Here is a 21,250-nt window from a genome sequence, read left to right on the forward strand (position 1 = left end):
AACAGAGTTAGCACTGAGTGCAGTAACCCATCATGAGTGTGTTTTTCCTCACTTTTGCAGCCAAACTTGCTGAGTTTCTGCAACATTCCATTGTTGTTTCCATGTCTCTTTTATAATTTTATTGGCCAATTAGCTTTCTGCTCTCCTGAAATATTACCAACTTGCTCAGGTACAGACCCACATGAGGTCTTGCAAAAGTTGCCCCCCCTAATGAAGCATCTGTGACTTGTTTGACTGCAGGTAGTTATACATACTCAGACTTTCAATTGGAGTTTATTATAGACCAATGAAGAAAACACATCTTTTCTCTAATACAAGGCCACTAAGGCCAATTATGACAGTTATTCTACTGAACTCAACAAACATAGCAATTCATGGTTCTAGTAAGAGAGTGATAGAACCATGCAGATTCATCATCAGTAGTGGTGTCAAGCAATAGAGAAATCTCAACACAGCAGCATTCATAATTCTTTTCTGCCAATTTTTCAGCATTTTAATGAAGTTGAACTTTTTTTAAAAAAATCAAGAGTTTAACAAATAAAATTGAAACTATTACACTGTCCAGAATTCTGCTCATTACAAGGTGGAGTTTAACATAAAAGCTCCAACTATCAAAAGTAAACTGAGTGTGAGGGGGGAAAAATTTACAAGGGACCTAAGGGGCAACTTTTTCATGTAAAGGGTGGTGCGCATATGGAATGAGCTGCCAGAGGAAGAGGTGGAGGCTGGTACGGTTGCAACATTTAAAAGGCATCTGAACGGGTATATGAATAGGAAGCATTTAGAGGAATATGGGTCAAGTGCTGGCCCTAGGACTAGATTAGGTTAGGATATCTGGTCAGCATAGACAAGTTGGACCGAAGGGTCTGTTTCCACACTGTACATCTCTATCACTAAGAGCTGAAGTTAAAATAAAAGTACTGAGAGTCAGAGTAATAATACTGCAACTTAGAAATTAGAAATATCCCCAAAGAATAAGAATTGACAAAACATTTTGTTGAGAAACTTTGAAATGAGTGCCTGATTGGATTAGCTATAACATTACAAACAGGAGGTATAGTACAAGGTTTCATTCACAAAACCAACATCTCATCCCTATTCCGGTTAGGTTTATGCCCAAGGTTACTGGATCTCAGAGTGGATCCCTTTCACTTTGGGGTGAAAGATACAGAAATCTCTGAGAGTCATCCGTCCGAGGAGAATTCCAAGCTCACCTGTCCCAATGCCCGTTAACACTTTCAGCTCCTCCCAACATCCGTAAACCTCCACCTCTAGTCCGAAACTCGGCACCCTGTGCTATATTTTCTATCCTTACCCTCACAGGTTCGAAGCTTTCAGACCCTCAGGCTCCTGCTGTCAGCGTCGTGCCCAAACTGAAAATCCAACCAGATAAACAGCCTCCTCCCAAGGACTCCGCCAGTATCCCAGGCCGCACCGCGAGAATAAGCTTCCTCCTCCTCAGGATTCCGTCAATATCCCAGCGCGCACCGCGAAAATAACTTTCCTCCTCCTAAGGACTCCGCCAGTATCCCAGTGTGCATCGCGAGAACGATTTTCGTCGTCGTTCTACTCCTCCTCGGGACTCCGCCAATATCCCGGCCCGCACCGCGAGAAACGGCCTTCATTCAGACGCGTTCCCAGGAAGTAGCCTCCACCTGGCGACGGACTGCAGCAACTAAACCTTTGCTTAATCCCTATTCCGAACACAGGTGTCCCATATCGCTGTTCTCAGAGTTTGAAATAATCAATTTTTACTTTCCAAATATTGGCGCCTTGTCAAGTTCTGATGTGGCCTTTATGTACCTCTTGGAGAAGTTTTTTCTACATCATGTTTGGTGCGATTAGGCTGAATCCACCTCGACAGCACTATCTTCCACTAAGTTGCCCTCCCTCTGTGATAGGCTAATTTTGCTCTATGGTTTGTTGTGATTGCCACGTCTTATCAGGCTAGGTCAATTGTAGAAGAGACGATCTGTAACACCAAGTCTTTTTGCTACTGCCATTTCCCATTTGACACAATCTTGGTGATTCTTTAAACCTAGGTTTTGTATCTGTTGTAACTGAGCTATGGCATCTACCAGCACCATTTTTGTTCTTCACTTTGTGAGAAACAGAACTCACTCACAAATCAATCAGCATGAGACAAAGCCTTGAAAACAAGAACAATTTATTACAGCCTTGCAAGGACCGGACGCTTCTGCAATCAAGCAGAAATGTGTGCGAAAACAGAGCATGTTAACTTTCTTATTCAGTTTACAAGTTGAGGAATCACGCCTCCCTTTTCCCATCCTATCATAAGCCGATTACCTCAGTTGTTAATTATTTTCTTATCTGTCCTTGTCTGCATTCTTTGTTCCTTATTTGTTACAGTTTGTTCTTTTATCCAGTTTCTCTTATATTATAAGCTTTATTGTGAAATGCCCCTGCTGCTTCTTTTTGTGGTCAACTACAACACTCTGAAGTTATTTCCTAGCTTAAAACTATTTTCTTTAAAAGACCCTCTATATTCATTAAAGTCTTAGCCTTAAGTATGCTACATCCTACAAGAATTCTGCGACTGTTTGTATACTGTTCCCCTTCCCTCCACTACACCCCCTCACCCATCTGCAAAAACAACATTCCTAATCTCCACACTTGTATCTCAGAGTGGAATCATAACTGCAGCCTCGAAAGCCATTCAGTTTTGTTGGTGTCCTGTGTATAGTTTGTACATTTGCTCTAGAGTGCAGTGATCTTTCTCCCACAACAATTTGTATGTCACATCCATACACAGCCTCTAAATGTTGGCATTTCTCGTCTCTAATTGATGTAGAGTTTTAGATGTGAATGCTAGCGATCTTCCCTTCTGTACTAAGGCTGCTTCTCGTCCTTCTGTGGAAGTACCTACTGAAAAGCAACAGATTTCCTTTTGTTGTTACAACAGACTTGTCCCTTGTCCTACTGTTTTGAAATTGTTGAATTCCCTCTGATGTGACACTGAGCATCAGTACTCAATGTCTTTTTTCATCAGCTTTCATAGATGTGCTGTGCTTTCTGACATAAAGATATGAAGAGTATTCAAGGTTGAGATGGGCAGATTTTTAATCAGTAAGGGAATCGAGTTATGTGGAAAAGGCAGGGAAGTGTTGTTGAAGATTATCAGATCAGCCATGATTTCAGTGAATGGCAGAGCAAACACGATGGGCTGAATGACCTATTTCTGCTTATTTATCTTATACTCTTATGGTGAAGTATGAAAGGACACATACAGGTTCAATCCAATGAAACTCCTCAATTCCGTCTTGTCTCTTGGAACTTCCATCTCCAAGATAACTGACATTTTCAGAACTCTGCATAGCAAGGTGCTAACATTCTGTCACATTTGCAATGTATGTCTCTATGATTAGCTTGCTCTGCATTTCTCTAGTTCTCTCCATGGATTCATGTATATGGTGACCATGATCTTTGTATCTACACCATATATTTGGATATCATCGGCAATGCTAATAGCTCCTTTACATTCTCTGTATGCCTCATCTATTTTCTACTGAACTTTGGCTGACGATAAGGGAAAGAGGTAGTTGCAGTAAATTTTACTAGCTGCAACTCATTCACTTGGCTTTGAATGTTATCATTCATCACAATGGAATTTACCAAATCTATAGACTGTGTGAGCCTAGCAATCAATCTCTCGCTTGTGATCAGAGGGCCGTTTGCAATGGACACACTACTTTCAATCCTCACTATCATTTATTTACTTCACGATATACTGAGGTAAGCTGCATTGGGGATGTTTTGAGCTGTAGAATCTCCGTTCCTTGTGTGTCATTCACATGATATTGGTCAGTTGCAGAGCATTGGGTAAACAGTTGCAAATATTCTGGAATGATCTTCTGGTTTAGTCTGAGCAGAATGATGTTACTCTGTACTCTGGTATAGAGCTTCTGCTTCATATTATTAGTTGTGAGCTTTTATTTCTCACCCTCCTTCTGATATGTTTGGTTATAGGATTTTATTTTTCCTTGGGAAATGTCACATCCAGACATTTCATGTAACTATGGTTTCTATATCTTTTGTGTTCACAAACTCATTGTCATCTCCCAGGGTACAGGGATGTTTAATTTCTCTAATTTCTCATTCACCCTGTTGCATTGTCTCTGATAATTTGATTACAACCTTCTTTTCCCCATGACTGTGTTTTCACGAGATGATTAATATGTGGGATGTATTTATAATTGTAGACTTATAGTCATCCACTCTTTGTCTGACATGTATTCTTTTGCTGCTGATTCACCCATCAGTCCTGCTGCCTTTCTTGAGACTTAACCAGTTGTTTGGGTAATTGGCATTTTCTTCTGTGTACTCATGACTACAAGTGTCATACTAGGCTGTGCATATAGCTTGTGATATCATGAGATTCTCCATTCCAATTAATTCATTTTGTATTCCACGGTGTGAAAAATCCCAAGTAAGCCATTGCATTCACTTTTCATCTGTTTCCTTGAATTTATATTATTTGGTTGCATTTTTCAGTATTATTAAGAAATTGTGAACAGGCTCAACTGCATTCGGCCATAGGCTCTGAAATCCCAATTGGTCATAGAATCCCTACAATGTGGAAACAGGCCATTCGACCCATTAAGTGCTCACTGACCCACCGAAGAGCATCCCACACAGAATCATGCCTCTACTCTATCCCTGTAACCCTGCATTTCCCTAGACTAATCCACTGAGCCTGCACATCCCTGGATAGTATGCACAATTTAACATTGGCGATCCACCTAGGCTGCAAATCTTTGGACTGTGGCGGAAACCAGAACATCGAGAAGAAACTTCACACAGACAGTCACCTCAGGCTGGAATCATCAGCACTGCTGCCTCACCGCACCAGGGATGAACACATGTCGCTGGTGCTGTGAGGCGGCAGTGCTGATGATTGCTGGTACAGTAACAGTACCAACATGCCACCATCTTCCCCAAGTATACGTGTAAGTTGATTCTTTCCTGAAATACTCAGTATTTTCAATAGGAATGTTAAATGAAATCATCTGGTGTAGGATTGCTCTTCACACTAGGTACTACAATAGCTCACTCAAGTGTGACACATGGTTTGCATATTGCATAGACTGTCAGCAGTACCAGATGAAACAGCTTGTTCTAAGGTAACTGGGCTAATTTTAAGTGTTAAAATAGGTAACAGTCTACTACATTGTTTATTGATAATCCAATTATCCACCCTTCACTGTGTTGCTATATTATAGGGAAATCCAATGTAACCATCAACATTAAGTATCATACCTTTCCCTGACCATCTGCAGTTGTGTTACTTTTGTGACAGAAACAGTAAAAGTGCAAACACCTGCAGGATCCTTGACATAGAAACTGATCAACAGATGAACAGGTGGATAAATAATGTAGATTTTAAAAATTACAGGACCTATACTGGATAGGTGGCATAACTGTACAATGAAAACACTTGTATAAATATATCTTCCTTTATAAGATTGATAACAGGTCAAAGGTAGTCATGCTAAAGCATGGCAGGGAGTCTATCCAGAGAATCCAACAGGTGCTGAAAAAAGTCAAGTTTTTTTTAAAACGTTTGTTCAGGAAAACAACTGAATTGTACTTTCAAGACAAACTATGGAAATTTGCCATTCTTTTAGACTTGCACAAGTTTTCTGACTGATGATACAAATATTGGTAGGAGGGCTTGAACAGTACATGTATCAATTCTGAGTAAGGGTCACTCGACCCGAAATGTTAACTCTGATTTTGTTCCACAGATGCTGCCAGACCTGCTGAGCTTTTCCAGCAATATTTATTTTTGTTTTGAACATGTAGCAGCTGTCTGGACTTGTACTGGTCAAATAACGGTCATCGAATAATGCATTGCACCAACAAGAAAATGCTGTAAACCTACTCTAGCCCCACTGGCCACCACTTGGCTCATAATCTTGAATGTTATGATATTTCAAGTGCTTATCCCCTCTGTTGCAGAGAGATATAAAGAGGAGTCTCAAGCTGTGTGTTCAGCAGTACCATTGATACATTGGGCGGCATGGTGGCACAGTGGTTTGCACTGCTGCCTCACAGCGCCAGAGACCCGGGTTCAATTCCCGCCTCAGGCCACTGACTGTGTGGAGTTTGCACGTTCTCCCCGTGTCTGCGTGGGTTTCCTCCCACAGTCCAAAGATGTGCGGGTCAGGTGAATTGGCCATGCTAAATTGCCCGTAGTGTTAGGTAAGGGGTAAATGTAGGGGTATGGGTGGGTTGCGCTTCGGCGGGTCGGTGTGGACTTGTTGGGCCAAAGGGCCTGTTTCCACACTGTAAGTAATCTAATCTAATTGATCTTTATTGGAGTTCTTTTACCACACGTGCAGGAGAGGCCAGAGACTATTCTCAATCTTGCTTTCATTTGGGGTTCAGTTGCACCCTCTTAATAACAGTTCAGATCAGAGGTCAATGACACTCTGATTTCTCCCGTGAGATACTGCATTTTTATATATTTAGCGTTACAATGATTACATGCAACATTGGCATTGTTCATTCCCCCTTAATCCCCCTTAATCTTAGTGAGCGGCACGGTGGCACAGTGGTTAGCACTGCTGCCTCACAGCGCCAGAGACCCGGGTTCAATTCCCGACTCAGGCCACTGACTGTGTGGAGTTTGCACGTTCTCCCCGTGTTTGCGTGGGTTTCCTCCGGGTGCTCTGGTTTCCTCCCACAGTCCAAAGATGTGCGGGTCAGGTGAATTGGCCATGCTAAATTGCCCGTAGTGTTAGGTAAGAGGTAAATGTAGGGGTATGGGTGGGTTGCGCTTCGGCAGGTCGGTGTGGACTTGTTGGGCCGAAGGGCCTGTTTCCACACTGTAAGTAATCTAATCTAACCTAATCTAATCCAATCCTGTGAAACACCTAATCAATGATGGACACCCCTACAGACGATCCCTAGGTTCCCTGTGATCTCATGATGTTTACAAAGCATTGTTATCATCAGGCACTGGGATCTTACAATGTGCCCCTTTAATTTACATTCCAAAGTTAACAGTTGTACCCTCTTTCAGACATTTCCCAGCCTTGCTTATCTCTTAGGATTGCTCAAATTCTGTTATTCATTGCTATCCCTGTTAAACTCAGTTACTCATCTTGTATTTCCTGCTGTTCTAATCACAGACAATAAAAATGGATGTTAATTCCTACTAATTGCTTTAAGATTTGTAACATTAGTTATAATATACAGTTAATTATGTACAAAGTTTCATGGTTATATCTACTGTTAGAACTTTTCAGCTACTTTCTCTTGTACATGCAGTTACTTTCTCTCCATGTTATACTTGCCTACCATTTATCGAGCTTTTAAATTCTGTTATACAGTTTACTAACCTAATTACTAGATATACAGAAAGATATGAATTTTTACTAATTGGTATAAAATTTGTAATATCAATTCCAATAAAATTATATGGTTAGACCAAGTATTAGAATTCTTTAGGTATGGGGCTGTGAGCAGTTTCTGTCCCTCCTGCCCTCAGAAAGGTAGGTAAACATTGCCCCTCGACCTTGTAGGGGCACTATATCTCATTCTAGTCGCATACTGTCTTCTAAGATGAAATTTACTGACCCTACACTAATTCTTTTATCTAACAAGACAGCATCTATTTCATTAATAAGACTAAAACTCAATCACTTTCACTGCTCAATGAACTTGACTGATCTCCCAGGCTTTTCCTTACCATTTTTATCATTTTGTTATTGTGTAATCATACTTTTCCTTTAATGCTAGCTACAAGTTTCAGGCTGTCTGTTCTTAACATCTCTTATCCGACTGACTGTTACAGATATCTGCAGCTGTTGTTTTTGTAGAACGCTGTATATTAATTTGTAAGATTCTTTGTTCAAAATAGACCTGTTACCTGAGGTTATCTCTGTTCATTCTGCGAACTTAAGGCATTACTTTCATGCTGGATCAAGCAGGCTAATTCTGTTATTGGAGCCATATTTATGCCAACAGGTGGCTATATTTTGCCACCTCTGACCAGGGGCTACACCAACACCCTCCAAGTACTTGGAATCATAGAGTCATAGTGTTGTACAGCATGGAAACAGGCCCTTTGACCCACTCGTCCATGCCGACCAGATATCCTAAATTATTCTGCTTCCATTTGCCAGCATTTGGTTTACATCCCTCTAAACGCTTTCTGTTCCTTTACCCATCCAGATGCGTTTTAAATGTTGTTATTGTACCAGCCTCCACCACTTCTCTGGCAGCTTGTTCTGTACATGCACCCCCCTTAATGTTAAAAAGTTGCACCTTAAGTCCCTATTAAATCTTTCTCCTCTCACCATTAACCTGTGCCCTCCAGTTTTGGATTCCCTCACCCTGGGGAAACTACCTTGGGTTATTCATCTCATCCATGCCCCTCATGATTTTATAAACTTCTATTAAGGTCATCCCTGAGCTTCTAATGTCCAGGAAAATAGCTTCAGCGGGGTCTCGCGTGCTGTGTGCTGCTGCTAGTCTCCTGAACGGGGAGCAGTCTTTAAAATTCCAAGCCTCAGAGGAAAGGCATTAATCAATTAACCAAATAATCAATTATCCGAACGAAATAGTGCCCGCCCATCTCGTTCAGATAATCGAGTTACCAGTGTATTCCAAAAGTGACCTAACCAGTGTCCTGTACTGGTGCAACAGGACTTCCCAACTCCTGTACTCAATGTACTGACTTGGAAAGGCAAGATTATCAAATGTCTTCTTCACTACCCCCTCTACCTGCAACTACACTTTCAAGGAACTGTGAACCTCCACTCCAAGGTCTTTTTGTTTGGCAACACTCCCCAGGACCTTACGATTAAGTGTATAGGTCCTGCCCTGATTTGCCTTTCCAAAATGCAGTACCACTCCTTTTGAAAGTTATGAGGTTTCCTGCTTCAACGACCCTGCATTCCAGGTTCCCCCCACCCTTGAGTAAATGCACAATGATGTTCCTGATAACCAGGGAGTTCAAAATTGGGGTCATGGTTTAATGATACAGGATAGGCCATTTATGACTGAAGCAAGAGAAATTTCTTCACCCAGAGAGTGGTGAGCCTGTGGAATTCTCTGCAAGAGAGGTTGAGGCCAAAACGTTGAATGTTTTCAAGAAGGAATTAGATATGAATCTTCTGGCTAAAAGGTAGGGGAGAAAATGAGAACAAGGTACTGACCTGAATGATCAGCCAAAATCATATTGAATGGCACTCTAGAATCCTACACCTATTCGCTGTGTTCTATGTATCAAATTTCCTCTCAATTTTCTTTGTTCCAAGGAGAACCATTCCTGCTATTCCAGCCTAACTTGGTAACTAAAATCTCCTGGCCCTGGGACCATTCTAGTAACTGTTTTCTGCATCCTTTCAGGCACCCGCATTTCCTTCCCTAAAAGTGTAATGATTTTATTTTTGCTGATAAAAAGAAATAAAACAAAACACTTCTGATGAAAAGTTATGATCCAATATATTGGCCAGAATCTTTCATTATGTAGTATAGCTTTGGCACAGATATGAAAATAGGTATAATGTCTGCTCAGGGACAGATTGGCTGCTTGCATAACGATGTGGTTCTCAACTCCTTATATTTGTATGCCCATGTAACTTGGCTATTGTTGCAGGAAGGGTGTGCAGGACATTGCACCCCAACCATCCTTCCATTTTTAGCAAGCTTACTTGACTCATAGGCATTGTATTCCAGCCTCCCTCCCTCGTTCATCCTCGGTGTCCTGTGCAACTTAGACCACCACACCAAATGTCAATCATGGTCCAGCATGGACAAATGCCCCTCAAAGTGGACAAAGCAGCAGTTACTCATGCCAACTTTCAGCATGCGCAGTTCCTTGCCAGCCTTTTGTATTCAGTCTGAATACAGAAGTCCCATATGTCTGCTCCTATTCCTCCCTCTCATTAGAATAATCAAATAAAGATCTGAATATTGTGCCCTGCTTCTCCAATGGGTCCAAACCTCACTGCTTTCCCATATTGGGGATGGCGCATCATGCCCACTTTGGACTCCCATGTTGGTACATTCTGAAGGAGAGCTCAAGTCCAGCCTTGTCACATCTTCACCATGCTTATAGCTTTTTCCAATCATAAAAGCTGTTCTATGGCAGTTGCCATAACCCTTGGAGCCTCATTGGTTTGATTTTTGACAAGTATTAAGACCATAACATATTGGAATAGAAGCAGGCCTTTCAGCCCATCAAGTCTGCTCCACCATTCAATGAGATTGTGGCTGATCTCTTTCTATCTTTTCCCCATAACCCTCAATACTCTTCCTGATTAAAAAAGCTATCTTATTCTTAAAAATACTTAATGATACTGGTTCTGCAACCATCTGCAGTAAAGAATTTTTCTATCCTCTGGGAGAAGAAAATGCTCCTTTTGGGCAGCATGGAGCTCAGTGGTTAGCACTGATGCCTCACAGCACCAGGGACCAGAGTTCAATTCCTGCCTCAGGCAACTGTCTGTATGAACTTTGCACATTCTCCCATTGTCTCCGTGGGTTTGCTCCAGTTTCCTCCCACAGTCCAAAGATGTGCAGGTCAGGTGAATTGGTCATGCAAAATTGCCAATAGTGTTAAGTCCATTAGTCAGACGGAAATGGGTCTGGGTGGGTTACTCTTCGGAGAGTCGGTGTGAACTTGTTGGGCCGAAGATCCTGTTTCCGCACTGTTGGGAATCTAATCTAATCTTTGATTCAAGCTGTTGATGCCTTCCTCTGAGACCACATTCTCCCATAAGGGGAAGCAAAATTTCTGCATTTACCATCTCACAATCCAAATAATATTACAGTTTTTAATAACAGCCCCTCTCATTTAACTGAACTCCAATCAGTAAAGGTCCAATTTATTCAACCTTTTCTCATAAGGAAATCTCTCCACACCTCGGATCAATCTTGTGATTCTGTTCTGGACTGCCATCAATTCAAGTACATCTTCCCTTAGAAAGGGGCAACAAAACTTTTCAGTGTTCTAGGTGTGTCTGACTAGTGCCTTGCATTGTTCTAGTAAGTTAAAAATCACATAATACCAGGTTGTAGTCCAACAGGTTTATTTGGAAGTATAGCTTTTGGACCACTGCTCCTTCATCAACTCCGAAAACTAGTGCTACCCAATAAACCTGTTGGACTACAATTCAGTCTTGTGCGATTTTTAACTTTATCCACCCCCGTCCAACACTGGCATCTCACACCTTGTTCTAGTAAGACTGCCCTATATTTATACTTCCTTGAGATAAAGGCCAACATTCCAATTTCCTTCCCAATTACACACTGAACTGGTACGCTAGCTTCTTGTCAGCTTGTTTTGAAACAGTTATTGAGGCAGTCACTGCCCCTAGCATCTACATCTTAAATGTGCTTCCAAGTCTGAAGATGTAGGGAGTTTGAGTGTCACAGGGCAAAGATATCATTCCATCTCCCTTGGTCTCACAAATAAACCTGCATAAGCAAATTTCAGTGGTTGTGCACCAGCAGCACATTGACAAGTATGGAATTCCTGAATATTGACACATGTTCTCAGTCTGTGTGGAAGCACTCAACCTGTATGCATATTCAGTTGATAAAACCCTGTACCTGTGAGAAGCCAGTGAGAGAAACCTGTGCATTCATTCATTCTCACTAACATCACCGGCGAAAGTCATATAACTACCAGCCCTGGCAATTAAACAATCAATCATTCTCTTGCATATGTGACATACTGGCTCAGAGACTCTGAATATGTTTCAAGTCACATGCTGGAAGGATCTGAAGTTAAAGAATTTAAGAGTTTTGAGAATCTGGATGTAGATTTGCTCACTGAGCTGGGAGGTTCATTTCCAGACGTTTCGTCACCATACTAGGTAACATCTTCAGTGGACCTAAGGCAAAGAATCAATGAGTTAGATCGAAGGGTCTGTTTCCAAACTGTACATCTCTATGACCTTATTAACTGGACTCTTTGGTGGACTCCTTGTGCAATCAACATGACAGGAGGTGGAATTGCTCCCAGCTATGAGATCGTCAGGTCCGTTTGCCACCTGTGCCATATTAAAAGCCCAGCTGCATACCACTTTAGACATCACAAGCCAGAAAGTATCTCTCACATGGTAGTGTCCCACTGTTACTGCTGAGGGAAAGCAAGCTGGCATTCCACTCCACTGAGAGGGACATGAAAGTGATGGTGCCACAGCCACTGGAAGTTGCTGATCTAACTGGACTTGCTGACAAAGTTGAAGTAACAGCACAAAGGCTGGTGTCCCATCACCAAGCCACCCTTTATTTACTTGTATAATGACTGTGGCCAGCCAGCTTAGAGTCAATCCTCAAGTGAGGATATTCTGATCTCCTGTTTTTTAAAAAAAATTTATCAGTCAGTACAAAATACAGTTAACAATAAACAGAAAGCAGCAGTTCATTAAAAAAACCCACTACATACAGGAGAAAGAAGCAAAGCCAAACCTCAAACTTCACCGTTCAACCAGTTTTCAGGGAAGTGAGGACAAACTTCAAGTCTCACTGTCAGTCAAAGATAACAGTAACAAACACAGACAAGACGTGCAATCAAATGAGAAACAGTGCATAGAACACAGTCCCAATATTGCTATAAAAAAAACACCTGACACCCATCCGCACCATATACTGATCAGACTGTCCTTGGCTAGCCTTTCTGCAGGACAGTTGTCTGGCCTCCCTGCGTACTGACCGATCCTCCCCAGGTCCTCTTTCTTCCAGGCTGGCCATCGACCACCCAGCTCCCAGTTTCCTCGTGTACTGACCAGACTATCCCAGACTTTCCTACAAGCCGGTTGTTGGCCTTCCAGTCTCCAGCCACTCTGTGTACTGACTGACCCTCCCCAGCCCACTTTTCTCTGGGATGGACTTCGGCCACCAGCTCCCGGTCACCCTACGTACTAACCAAACCACCTTGACCTGCTTTCCTACAGTCAGGCTGTCAGCTTTCCAGCTCCTGGCCACCCGCATACTGACTGACCCTTTCCCCTGGCCAGCGTTCCTATGGAAGGGCCATCAGCTGTTCAGCTTCCAGCCTCCCTAAGTACTGACCAGTCCTCCCCCAGCTCAGCTTCCCTCCATACTGACCGGCCTGCACTATACTGGCTTTCCTGCGAGGATGCTATCAGTTGCCTGGCCTTGCCCACCCCACGCATTGACAGGCCCCTCCCGGCCTGCTTTCCTCCAGGCCAGTCATCAACCCTCGGGCCCCAACCAGCCCGTGTACTGGGTACCCCGCCCTTGAAACACGGGCTCGCTGTCCACTGCCTAGCCCCCAGTCACTTTGCGTACTAACAGACCCCTCCAGCTGGCTTTTCCCCAGGCTGATTATTGACCCTCTAGCTCCCAGCCAATCCACGTAGTGACTATCCCACTCTGGCCCACACTCAAAGCACAGTTAATTAATTGTAAACACACATACATTAACAGGAATTCACAAAATCCTCACAAGGCAGAGTTCATGCCAAATGCAGCAAATGTACACAGATGTTTAGTCTTGACAGAGGCCTAGTCACCCACAATGTGCCAGGTGTACCCATGCAGGAACAGCTCATCTGGAAAGTTGTATTTTTCACAAGGGCTCAGTCCAAACACCAAAAAAGTGAAAACACATTCAAAAACAAAAAAAAACTGCGAAAGCTAAGCCCTGCTTCAAAAATCAACACAATCTTTTTCTGTACGTAAAACAGAAAAGAGTAACACCGGCTGTATCCAGCCAGTGAAACAACAGTTCCCTAATGAGAACTGAAACACATTGACTATGTAAATCAGGCAGTTTAAACGTCAGTCCTCAATAGAAAAAAGGAATACCAGCTAACTGGCTTTGTAAATCAGGCAGTTTAGGAATCAGGCTTCCCCCGCAAAACAATTAGAAACCAACAGCAGCAGTAACAGCACAGAGTCAGTCCCCTAAACTGAGGAGATTCTAAATCTGTTTCTTTTTTAGTTATTTTATCCTGGCTTTTTAAGAAAAATTAAACAATGCAGTTTACAAAACAATTAACATTAACAGGTAGGGAGGAGGGACTTGGGGAGGGGCGTTGGGAATACGATAGGTGGAAGGAGGTTAAGGTGAGGGTGATAGGCCGGAGAGGGGGTGGGGGCGGAGAGGTCGGGAAGAAGATTGCAGGTCAAGAAGGCGGTGTTGAGTCTGAGGGTTGGGACTGAGAAAAGGTGGGGCGAGGGGAAATGAGAAAGCTGGAGAAAGCTGCATGTCCTCGGCCTCCTCCATCGTCAGACCATAGCAATACGACGCCTGGAGGAAGAGCTCCTTATCTTTGGCCTAGGAACCCTCCGAACACAAGGGATGAATGCAGATTTCTCCAGCTTTTACCTTAGCCTGCTTGGTACACCCTTCTCATTCCTGAAGAAGGGCTTATGCCTGAAACGTTGATTCTCCTGCTCCTTTGATGCTGCCTGACCTGCTGCGCTTTTCCAGCAACACATTTTTAAGCTCTGATCTCCAGCATCTGCAGTCCTCACTTTCTCCTAATTCTTTGTATACAGAGAAACAGCACTTTACAAGGGAGAGGAGCGGCAAAACCAGGCCCCAAATCAACCAGTTTTCAGGGAAAGGTGGAAAAACCTCAAATCCCACTTTCAATCAGCACAAAAGAAACAGTAACAAATACATACAAGACAGTCCAATATTATAAGAAACAATGTGTAGAATACAGACCCACCCCATACCCAGCAAGCCTCCTGTCCGTCCCACTTTGAAGCCATTCAAAGGCAGCCCGTCCCCTAGAGCCCATTCGGCTCTCAATCTGCCCCGAACACCTTCCAGCCCCTCTAGCTCAGCCCGTCCTGTTTCCCCAAACTCCCACTCCCATCCCAGGACGACAGCGATCAGGACGGCCTACCCCCTTTCAGGCTTCCCTTACCATCTTTTGCACCTTCTGGCCACTTCTAGGACAACCCGCCCCAGTACCTTCCCAGGGTGACAGTGCTGAGGATAGCCTACCCATCTTCTAGCTCTCGGTCTGCCCCTACATTCCATCTAGCTCTTGCCCTCCCCAACGCACCATCCGACCCGTGGACTGCCCTGACACACCTTCCCTGGGACGAAGGCTCACAGGGCAGCCCACAAGCCTTCCGGATCTCAGCCTGCCCCTATGCACCTTCTGCTCCCGGCCGCTCTAACACACATTCTGACCACGTCTAGGATAGCCTGTCTCAATTGCCCCTTCTCAGGACAACAGGACTCAGTGCCTACCCACTTGCCAGCTCTCAGGGCAACTGGCATCAGAATGGCCTACCTACCTCCAGCTTTTGGGACATCTACCCACCTTCAGGTTCACCGGACGGCCTACCCACCCTCCGGCTCTCAGGGTGACAGCTTTCGGGACAACCTATGATCCTCCCAGCTCGTAGAGAGGCCTGCTAGACCCAGGGACACAAGACAGTGTAGGGGATAAACCCCAAAAACAACAAGACAGTCAATTACCAAAACTAAAACAGTCCTTTCTAGTACACAGAATCTATTACCATAAACAGTTCTCTTCAAAATATAGAGTCCATTCCCAGGAACCGAGTCCACTCCAGTATACAAAGTGCCTTGTCAGAAATAGAGTCCACTAAAACTACAGAGTCCATTGCTATAAACAGAGTCCACAACTGAGGGTAGAGTTTGCAGCAAATGCAGACCCCACAGCGCACAAGTGTTCAGTCTCCAGAGAGTACTGGCCCATTCTTGGAGAACCAGGCCCACTCACAGGAACACTGTACTTTTCTTTCTTAAGGACGGTATCGCATCACCAAGTCTCCTTTTATCTACACATGCATAGTCCCTGACACTGACCCAGTTCCCTCAGAGCCAGCTCTCAGAGTGAACAAAACCTCGGACACTCCTGTTTCTTTTTTCTCCCATACTACCTGCGGTAGTGCTTATTACTTTTTCCCCAGCACCCAGTTTGTGTGTGCAGGTGTGAGACACAGTGAAAGACACAAGGTGCACGAATCTTTATTTAATTTCCACCACCAGGAAGAAAAGAAACACCCAAGTGGCCAGTGACAAGCGGTGCCCTTCTCATCAACGGGCAATGCTGCGTGGTTCAGCAGTGAAGGGGAGGACAGGGATTAAATCAAAAGAGAGTTAGATGGGGAAATAATGTACTCCATTCTCTGTGGTGCCCACCTCTCCCTGAACAGCTCAAAGGTGTTGGGAGACACTATGTGGTCCTTGTCCAGAGATACCCGGGCTCTAACATAACCACAGAATTGGGGCAGGCAGACAGCCCTAACAACCCCCTCCATGGCCTGCTGCCTGGACCTATTTATGGCCATAAGGAGGTCTTCAGACTTGCCCTCCCCCCTCTGTACCGGGTGCCCAAAGGTCAGGAGCATGGGACTGAAGTGCAACCAAAAACAGAGAAGATTTTTTAGACAATCAAAAAAAGGAGCGCAAGGCCCAAACCCAATATATAGATGGTCCACGTACTCCACAGCATCAAAGAACAAGCAGTTGGGTGGGAGTCCATGAACCACCGCAATCTGCGTTTGCAGGGGACCACTGCGTACAGCACCCTTCACTCCAGATCCCTGTGAGAAAGGGGGAGGACTCCCATGTAGAGAGCCCTCCATTGGGGGTCTCCACCACCCAGTGGTAAATGGGCATGCCAAGGCATGTCTGGGCAGTGGATGAGGGTGAAGAGGTGGATGGTGTGCAGCAGCAGTCCATACAGAGCTCACCATGATACAACCATGTTCCAGACAGTGATCAGATCTTGGTAAAAGACAGGCAGCGTCCTGAGGGCAACCTCCAAACCGTCATGGTCAATGAACAGCAGCTGCAGACGGTCATGGTCGATGAACAGGAGCTGCGTGTCGTAATTGAGGTTATGCAGAAAAAATACATCGCCAGGGCTTACCACCCAGGAGGAAGCTCAACTTAAAGGTATCGCTGCAAGGTCTGAAGGCAGAAAGTCGCCACCTGGGTGCGGACACACACCAGCGACTGACTGTCCTGCTCAATAGGGAGACTCAGGATCTGCACAGCAACACAGTGCGTCCTTTTGTCCCAGAAGAAGTGAACCAACGTTCTCTGGATGTCAACGACAAAACCAGGAGGAGGAACCAAAGGGACCAGCTGGTTTATGACCAACACTCGCCTCCTGTAAGACAGCACTCTGAGCAGTCCTGTCCAGCGGCCTAGATGAGACCTTGGCCTCCAGCTCCTGCCAGTTTGCTGGCCAGGATTCCTCAGCTAGGCTGAGGTAGACCCCCACGTAGGAGAGATGGGTGGTACTCCAGCTGAACCCCCGTAACTTCTCCAGCAGAGAGTTCACCTGCCATGGACCGACCAGTAGTCTGGAACATTTGGCTCAGTTGATCCTGGCGGAAGACGCTGCCGAGTACACGGCCTGACACACGCGCATTCTCCCCAGGTCAGCCGGGTCGGTGAAAGTGAGGAGCATGTTGCTGACGTAAGCCAAGAGCTCCACCCCCGTGCCTGTGTTGTGCAGCCCTGACAACCTCCTCCGCAAGAGGCACAGGAAAGGCTCCATACACAGGATATACAGCTGGCCAGACAGGAGGCAGCCTTGACATACTCCTCTCCCAAAGCGAAGGGGTGTGGTCTGGGACTCGTTAACTTTAACCAAACACTCTGCGGCGGTGTCAGATCCGGGCAACAAACTGTGTCCTGAATCCGAATGCCCACAGAGCCCCAAGTAGATACTCATGATTGACCCTGTCAAACGCCTTCTCCTGGACAAGAGACAGAAGACGCTTGACAGACCAGCCCATCGACAGAAATGGAACAGGTCCTGGACCAGATGGATGTTGTCGTGTATTCTCCGACTGGTCCGGGTGAATCATGTGGGCCAGCACGGAAGCCAGGCGAGAAGACAACCCCTGGTGAAAATTTTGTAATCCATGCACAGCAGGGAGATCGTATGTCAGTTCTTTAAAGAACAAGGGTCTCCACTCTTCAGCAGCAGGATGATGATGGCCCTGCGCCAAGAAAGGGGCAGCTCTCTGGCATTTAAACACTCCCCCAGGACTTGTGCGTAGTTGCTCCCTAGGACATCCCAGAATGCCCTGAAGAACTCCACAGTCAACCTGTCCAGCCCCGGGGACTTGCCCCTCGTGAGCCGGTCGAGTGTGCTGGCCAGCTGCTCTAAACTGACCGGAGTGTTGAGCCTTCTGGCTTCTGCCAGGCTGAGCTGCAGCTGGTCCTCCCACAGAACTCTGCGAGCATCCTCGGTGGATGGATCCGGGGAGAACAGAGCTGTGTATTAGGAGTGAATTTGGGCCCTGTAACCCTCTGGATTAGAGACGAGGGACCAGTCATCGGCCAGCAGCACAAGGAACTGTTGACGGGTGCTGCGCCTTTTTTCCAGCAAGTAGTAGAAGGGGGAGCAGTGGCCCGGGTCCTGGAGGAGCTGGATCCATGACCTCATGTATGTGCCTCGCGACCCAGCGAGCTGTAGGTCTCAGAACGCGGCTTTCTTTGCTTCGTACACCCCGCGCAGGGCTGGGTCCACATCAGGCTGACGGAGATATGACCCCAGATCAAACACTTCCTTCTCCAACTTCTTGATCCTGGATTTCCACCTCTTTGTCAGCCCTTTCGCATACCCCTGACAGAAAACACGGATGTGAACCTTGCCTACATCCCACCAGAGCCGCAGGGAGGGGAGGCTTGCCCCGCTTCCTTCTCCAACCGGCCCAGAACCAATGAAACGAATCCCGGAACCACTCGTCCTCCAGCAGCCAGTTGTTAAAGTGCCAGTACGCGGACCCGAGCCGGGCGCTGACCAGAAGAAGTTCCACCCACACCAGGTGATCGTCCGTGCACAGCACCTGCTGCATGGAAGCTGCCGGAAAGCAGAAGGTGTACGCCCGCGAAATGTACAGGTGGTCGATTCTTGACGCGTGACTCCAGGCCTCACAAAGGTGAAGGTGATAGAGTCAGGGTGGAGATTCCGCCAGACGTCCACCAGGTCGAAGGACTTGACCAAATCCCCCAACCTCCTCCCAGACGCTCAACCAAACCGGGCACTGCCGTGGTCCCTGTCCTCGAGGACGCAGTTAAAGTTTCCCGAGGACACTGCACTGGCCTCCATCAATGGAGGCGAGAGGAGCAGCCACTGCTCTGGAGAAGCACGTTTGCTTTGGTCCAACTACAGGAGCATAGACAGGCGAAGCAAACAGCCTGGCACAGGTTCCCTGGCCCCCCAAGATCTCCGGCTGAAAATATAGGGCCAAAAGGATAGCCACCCCACCAGATCTGAGGGTGAGGGGACTCATGTGGACCCCCCCACCTTGCCACTCCAGGAGCCAGGTGGCTTCGTCTCCCAGGGGGATGTGGGTTTCTCACAGGAAGCAACCAACATACTTCCCGTCCCGAAGGAACGAGAAGGTCTGGAATCTGCGCTGTGACTCCCTGCTGTCGTTGATGTAGAGGCTGGCTATAGTGGTCTTCACGTTAGCAGTATTCTGGATCAGAATGCAGTTCAGGCAGCATTAGAGGAGCAGGAAAAATCGATGTTTCATTGTTTTTAACCTTGTCAGCAGTATTGTGCAACCACCACCAGTACAATTTAAACTATATACATTTACTGGGAGAACAAGGGAGGGGCACAAAAGTCCCTCGCCCTCACCAGGAGTGCACCCAGAAGTTCCTGACACGTATTCGCTCATTTGCATCCAGCCCAGGTGCTTGGTAAGCAGGCTGGGCCAACTGATAAACCAGGTCAAAGGAGCTCCAGCAGTCGAGTGCCAATTGGCTCTAGCCTGGCGATTGCGAATTTCCTCAACAAATGCCTGGAGTTCCTCAAGGATGATGGGGTGGGGGGGGTGGGGGAGGTGGTAAGCCTGGGATTCAAAAACCTTGTTGGAGACGGACTCTGCATCGTCCAGAGTTCACCACTGTGCCCGAACCCTCCTCTGGGAAGTCACCCTTGGAAAATTGCCCCTCCCCCACTGAGAGAGTGGGGGTTTGGTTCAGCACTGCCAGCTGGCCTCAAGCCCCCCAGCAACCACACCCCCAGGGTCACCGGCAGTACCCTCCTCAGCGCACCCCTTCTTGGACTTCCAAGGCTGGGTTATCGGGCAGCAGAGGCTTGGGGCCCAGCTCTTCACCCGACACCGGGATGCCAGCTCCTCAGGAAAAGGCCCTCCCCCAGGGCCAAGGCTCCCAGAGAAACTCTGTCAGGGAGTGAGGAGTGAGGATAATACCATCCTCCCCTCTGCCATTCGATGATCCAGCAATGTTTAAAATACTACGGCCCACATTGGTTTCTATTTCATCCCAGGGGGCTGGTGGAATGGCAGCAGAGAAAGACCTGCTGCTGCCCCCAGAGGTTCAGGCACGGTTCCGGACAGGCAAGAGATGCTGCAGGCTCATCCCCTGGGGAGAGGCGTGCTGGTGTCACTATCCCCGGGAAGTCCCTCCTCTCCAGGGGCAGCACCTCTTCCCCAGTGAGAGCAGGGGTACTTTATGGGCATTTCCTTCCCCACCCACCTTGGTGGTCTTGGGACCTGAGGCTCCTCCTCCCAGCCTCTCCATGAACACTGTTGGCTGGGGGAAAGCAGGGAAACTAGCAAGGGCAGGGAGAGCCAGTTGTGGCACTTTCTGTGCTGCCCTGGGGATGTCAGGTGGTGGGGTGAGGTGGTGGTGGTGGGGAGAGGGGGGGGGGTGCGGCCCTGGCCCCACTTCCTGCTCAAAGAGACAGTTGCAGCAGCAGCAGAGTCCAAGGTCAGAGTCTGTTTCTGGCTGGGTGCGACAGGGCTCGAGAACCTCGGGGCCAGGCGTTGTAAGGTGGACCTCAGGCACAGGCTCCCTGGGGTTGTCGCAGTGGGGCAGGTTCCAGTCATAGGGTCAGAGGGCATACATTCCCCAGAGATCAATGCCATGAGGTGGGCGTCAGTGACTGGATCAGGGTACGGACATTCCAGGGTGGGCTTACAGGCACAGAATTGGGAGCATTGGGGTCAGGGTTCCCGTCCCAGGAACAGAGTCCACTCCAGTATACAAAGTGCATTGTCAGAGATGGAGTCCACTCCAAACCGCAGAGTCCGATGCTAAAAACAGAGTCTACAACAGAGGGCAGAGTTTACTCCTGAAGGCAGCAAATGCACACCCCACAGCACACAGGTGTTCAGTCTCCATAGAGTCCTGGCCCATCCTTGGAGAACCAGGCCCACTCACAGGAACGCAGTACATTGTAAAGGTGCAGTTAACTCATGGGGGTTTGGTCCACTCCCAGAGGCAGGGTCTACTGCCAAACTCCAGGATGCAGCA

The 21,250-nt window shown here is 46.6% G+C and overlaps 1 protein-coding gene across 2 annotated transcripts in view; it reads right to left on the reverse strand.

Annotated features, from left to right (window-relative positions):
- Window positions 1–1,454, reverse strand: part of plekhm1 (pleckstrin homology domain containing, family M (with RUN domain) member 1) — a 60,240-nt gene extending 58,786 nt beyond the window's left edge. Inside the window, exon 1 of one of the 2 annotated variants that reach the window (XM_060848928.1) lies at window positions 1,316–1,454. The gene's annotated coding sequence lies outside the window, so the exon portion shown is untranslated. Of the gene's footprint in view, window positions 1–1,214; window positions 1,238–1,315 lie in introns of those variants that run through there. The other variant, XM_060848929.1, reaches the window with a different exon arrangement.
- Between the last annotated feature and the right edge of the window lie 19,796 nt (window positions 1,455–21,250).

Source organism: Hemiscyllium ocellatum, chromosome 32 (genome assembly GCF_020745735.1).
Source record: "Hemiscyllium ocellatum isolate sHemOce1 chromosome 32, sHemOce1.pat.X.cur, whole genome shotgun sequence".
Lineage (NCBI taxonomy): Eukaryota > Metazoa > Chordata > Chondrichthyes > Orectolobiformes > Hemiscylliidae > Hemiscyllium > Hemiscyllium ocellatum.